The sequence below is a fragment of the Phoenix dactylifera genome, unplaced genomic scaffold (assembly GCF_009389715.1).
Source record: "Phoenix dactylifera cultivar Barhee BC4 unplaced genomic scaffold, palm_55x_up_171113_PBpolish2nd_filt_p 001654F, whole genome shotgun sequence".
NCBI lineage: Eukaryota > Viridiplantae > Streptophyta > Magnoliopsida > Arecales > Arecaceae > Phoenix > Phoenix dactylifera.
The window spans coordinates 69,963-75,962 of record NW_024068957.1 but is presented as its reverse complement, the minus strand read 5'-3'; positions in this window follow the sequence as shown (position 1 = coordinate 75,962).

Genomic DNA, 6,000 nt, shown 5'->3' with positions numbered 1-6,000 from the left:
CTTCTAACACCGTTAATAAAAATTATATTTATTTTAATTAAAAATAAAATAAAATTTTGAAATTACCTTTTTGTCTTTCATCGCGATCACTTTATAAATATTTTTTTTTGCACATCTACTCATTAAGAATATTTTAGTTGTTTTAATTTGAAACCCATTAATTTTTTAACGGCATTAGATAGTGCAAGTACAAATGCAAAAACAAAGATAAAAAAAAGGTAGAATAGCAAAACAAGTATTTTAAGAAGGTATACATGCAAATATTAATTTTGAGATGGTATTCATGCAAAATTTGATATTTAGAAGGGTATTTATACAAAAAAAATTCTTAAAAAAAATAAAGACAGCGGTTTGGGTTATAAAATTTACCCTTGAATCTTCTAGCGCATCATTAATAATTTTAGAAAATCATCATAAAATTTATATAGCTAATTTGGCGAAGAAATTATTAGGCTGTGGTGTACAAAAAGTAAATGTTCATGAACATCTTTGTGGACAACCCCTTGAGCAAAAAAAAAAAAAAAAAAAAACACGACACCAATTTGTCGACATGACATAGGAGGGAGGAACATGAGGGATGTCGATTCTAAGTAATGCACCCATGCAATACATGCAAAAGAAAGTGCAGATGAAAGCCACCTTAACTCTGTCTGTACCATCAATTACTAATTGACTAATCCACAGAAATAATGCAATAGTTCCAATTTGATTTGGTGAACAACTGTAGCTTTATCATGCAAAAGATGGCACGACGTTGGTCAAACGGTTGTTCGTAATAGCTGGACCTACTTGTGCTGCCCCTGACTTTATTAATTAGTTTCTTTCACAGGTTTGACCCAATCCACCTCTACGCAGGCCATCTAAGAACTCCCTCGGGATGGAACTCTTGAAGTTCTGGCTTGCACAATTTAATAATGAACCACTTGGTCGGGGGAGCGTTGGAGGTTGCTAGGAATTCTAGTTGTACAAGCCGCCTCAATGGAAGTCCTATCTATTTTCGAGTGCCTTCCTCCAATAAAGCCTTTTCTCCACTCCATGGTAGTTGTTTACCTGCGTTTCTACTACCCTTGCTGGTTTCTGTGAGGGAAAGTCTGAAAGTTTTTTTTTTCTTCTTCTTCTTTCTCTCTCTCTATATATTTTTTTAAAATTTTTTGCATGAATACCCTCCTAAATATCGAAATTTATATGAATACCCTTCCAAAATTAATATTTGCATGTATACCCTCGTAATACACTGTTTTGCTATTCTACCCTTTTTATTTTTATTTTTGCATATGTACCCATATTATCTAACGGCATTAAAAATTAATGATTTAAATTAAAATGACTAAAATACCCTTAATGGGTACACATGGAAATAGATCGCGATTCTGATAGCAGTGAAAGAAGGCAGGGACATAAGCGTAATTTAAAATTTTATTTTATTTTTAATTAATATAAATATGATTTTTTCTTAACACCGTTAAAACAACCGTTATATTAGGGGCATTTGCACAATAACAAAGTTTGATGAAGGTATACATGCAAATATCAATTTTGGAAGGGTATTCATGCAAAATTCGATATTTAGAAGGGTCCTCTTTTTTTTTTGGCTGAGGAAGGTCTGAAAGTTATCTTCTCAAAAATAAGGAAGAAAGATAACACGTATGTTCGTGTTTAAAGATGCAAGCATGCTTGTTGGACCGAGAGAGAGAGGCTTTTGGGGCAGGTGCCTTGCGTTCCTGACTTGATCATGGGCCGGGCCTCGGGCTAAACTCTATTCATTTTTAGTCGGGGTTCGGGTTGGGCCTTGAAGCTTTACATGGCATACCGATCGTGAAGAAAATCTTAAGTAGAACTAGTAACCATGAGCGTCATCTACTATTCCATGCAGTTTAGAAGGAAAGATTATTGGATGGATCAGATCCACAGCTGAGCTGGTCCAACCACAAATGAACGTGGCCAAATATTGAGGGAAAAAAGAGGAGGGAAAAGGGAGCCTCAGCATCTCTTTCTCGTGTTAATTTGTTGTTGGACTGATTCAATTTCTCGTTTAGGAGTGTGTTGTCTCTGTATGCAGAAAATACAAGTAGTTGTTGCTTGCATGCCCTACATATTTTAAATGTGGTTTTTAGTTTAAGCTAGCTTAATTAAAGATAAGGCTAGAAATGGGCTGGGCCAGGCCATACCCTTACACAAGCTTAGCCCAAAATTTTCTTGGGCCTTAGTCGAAGCTTAGGCTCGACAATTTAAAAAAATTCAGCCTTGGTCCTAATTCGAACTCTAATCAAGCTAGCCTAAATTAGCCCATTTGGACCAAAAACTGGGCTAGCCCGATTTGGCCTAATTAATATTAAGCATCTATTAGCGAAAGAAAGCTTGGAAAAATGCATTCTAACTATAATCAACTTTGATTCGGTCACTCATCTTCTTTCCCTATAAGTTCTAAAATCTCTCTCTCTCTCTCTCTCTCTCTCTCTCTCTCTCTCTCTCTCTGAAGAAAATTAGCCCTCATATTTTGGTATCAGGTAATCAATATAAAAATTTGTTGGAATATTTTGAGGACTCTAACATTTTCAAACACCATTCTTCATTGTCTTTCATGATTGTTCCAGCAAGTTGTGAGCTAACAAGAACTAACTCCTTTCCAGTCTGACCAAGACAGCACAAATTAAGAACAGCTTAGCCACATGAGAAGAGGAAAAGCCAGTAGAAGTAAAGACACAAGAGTTAGCAGTGCACTGAGATAAACACTTGATGAATGAGGCCCATAGCAACGAGTGCTTGTGATTGGCAGCATGCACGGCCATATGGTGCACGCCATGTATGATATAATTTCTCCTTTTAGGTAGCAAAGGATGCGCTTGGTTGTAACCATATCGATCTCGGATAGATCGTGCTTGTACTGAGATACTTGGTTGATTGCAAAAGTAACATCAACTGGTGCAAAAGTGACATATTTGAGTGCTCCAACAATACTTTGATATGTTGGTGGATCCGCAAGGTGATTTCTCTTAGCTGGATGCAATTTGGCACAAGAGGCGGGGGTTTAGAAACTAGTTTAGGCCCAAGCATTCTGCTTCATTTAAGTAGATATGTGAAATATCTGGATTGGGAAAGAAAAAACCCTTGGCTTCTTTATGAACCTCGATCCCCAGAAAATAATTAAGCAATACAAGTTCTTCATGGCCAAGTGATTTTGGAGTTCAAAAACGAGAATTTATAGAAAAGTAGGTCTGCTGCCGGTTAAGACAATGTCATCAACATAGAGCGGTAGAAAAGTAACAATACCATTTGGTTTATAAATAAAAAATGAGCTATCATCTTGTAAGGAAGTAAAACCCAAATTCTAGGAGATTTGAAGTGAATGTCTCATATATGGACTTCTGAAATCCACAAACACGAGTTGGAAATGTGGGTGTAGCAGCTAGAGAAACTTCAAGGTGACCATGCATGGTAACCTGCAGGAAAGCACCCTCCACAGAGTGTGGCCTGTTTTGTAACATGGCTGAAAGTATTGATCAAATTATATTATAACATAAGATCTTAGTGTAAAATGAACATTTTTTGGAACTAAAAGAATCGATTTGGTTTCGGTTTAAGCTAAACCAAACAAACTTAAACCCAACTGTCCTTCATATATACTATACAACTTGGAATAGGCAAGCCAGTCCAACGTATCTATTGCATCCAACCCAAGCTCTCGCTCTGAGCTTTGTGATAGGGCTAATGAGGATACTTCATTTTAAAGCGAGAATGTATCTTATAAATAGTTGATGTGGGACTAAACAGAACCAATGCCTTTCAACCCTTTTAATGTCAACCTTTTTGAGTTGTCCGATCAAATATCAATGGCTACCATGGTATATTATATATGAATGCCATTAACCCTAACCGCCTTTGAACCTAAAAATATCCTAGCCGTGCCCTTTGCTCACCTCTCCCCACTCCATGATACTTGACCTCCTTCCCTCCAGATTCCTCTCTTGCGGCTCCCCATGAGCCATCCAACCATTGAAGGCCAATTCCTCCCCCCCCCCAACCCTCTTGAAAGATTTCAAGAGAAGGGCTTGGTCAATCGTACCAAAGCCATATATTCATTCTCTCTTTATCGACAAAGTCATTTACAGATTAAAAATATATTCCAAATATACATTCTTTGATATAGCAATCATATAGGTAGAGTTGGTGGACTTGGTCAATATCTATGCTGGCATCCTCCTCTAAAATAGAAACTGAAATGGAGGTTATCCTACAGCTGCACTACATCCTTTGACATAGCAATCATATAGCTAGAGTTGGTGGACTTGGTCAATCTCTATGTTGGCATCCTCATCTAAACAGAAACTGAAATGGAGATTAAATGGAAGGTTGTTGTCTAACACCTCCCCACAAGCGAATGGGGAGGTCACAAACCATGAGCTTGTCCTTCAACAACTGAAATTGTGAGATCTTTTGTGAAAATATCACCAACTTGATCCACGGTAGAGATGTACTGAATACAAACATCCCTGTTTACCACCTTCTCTCTAATGAAATGAAAATTCACCTCAATATGTTTCGTACGAGCATGATAAACTAGATTGGCAGCGAGTACAATAGCACTTTGATTATCACACCAAACAGTTGGTGGTGAAAGAAGTGGAATGTGCAAGTCCTTTAGTAACATGCGAATCCAATAAAGTTCAGCCACCACCATTGCAAGAGTCCGATATTCGGCTTCCATACTTGATCGAGCGACAATACTCTGCTTCTTGGCACACCACGAGGTTAAGCAAGGACCAAAGAAAATACCATAGCCGGTAGTGGACCGTCGATCAGATGGGTCACTAACCCAATCTGAATCACAGTATGTATTCAGAGTTAGAGGACCCTTGCTGCAATACAAACCATGTTCAATGTGCCTTTAAGATAACGCATGACCGTTTTAACAGATTTTCAATGAATAGCAGTTGGAGAATGAAGATGTTGATAGAGTTGGTTGACTGAATAGGCAATTTCAGGATGAGTAAGAGTGTAGTACTGAAGTGCCCCGACTATTTTTCTATAAACAATAGCATCTTCCATGGTTTCATCATGACCAAGAGACAATTTTTCACCAGATACACATGGGGCAGGGTATGGTTTTGCCCCAATCATTCTTGACCGATGCAAAATATCCAGGATATACTTGCTTTGCCATAGATGAAGACCATTAGAGTCTCGAGAGGCTTCAATTCCAAGGAAATATCCTAGGTTGCCGAGAGTTTTGAGTGCAAAATCTTGCTGAAGTTGTTTAATTACAGCTTGAATGAACTTAGGACAGGAGCTACTAAGCAGCAAGTCATCAACATAAATTAGTATAAAGACATATATCTGCCCATGGTGATAAGTAAACAGAGAGCTGTCAACTGAAGAACCTTGAAAACCAAGATCAAGTAGACTATTAGAAAGTCTAAGAAACCACGCTCTTGGGGCCTGCTTGAGGCTATATAGTGCCTTTTTGAGGTGACAGACATGATTAGGAGTAGCAGGATCGAGAAAGCCCTGTGGTTGCTCAATAAAAACTTTTTCTTCAAAATTTCTATGAAAGAAAGCATTAGAAATACTATATTGCAAAATAGGCCAGCCAAAAGAAACAAAGAGACAAAGAACCACATGCACAGTTGCCGGTTTGATTACCGGACTAAAAGTTTTCATAAAGTCCACACCATCTACTTGTTGAAAACCTTTAGCAACCAATCTCGCCTTGTAATGATCAACACTTGCATCCACCTTCTATTTTATTTTGTAAACCCATTTGGTGCAAATGATATTGTGACCAGTGGGCCGAGGCACGAGATCCCATGTATCATTAGCTATCAGTGCATCATATTGTAGTTGCATAGCATTCTGCCACTTCTGAGACAAAACGACTTGAGAAAAGGTAGTGGGTTCAACAATATTAAGCACATTGTTATACGCATGTACAGGATGATTGAAGGCATAGAACATGTGGAAATCAGAAAATTGTTTGGGTCGAATAGAACCAGCTTGGGATCG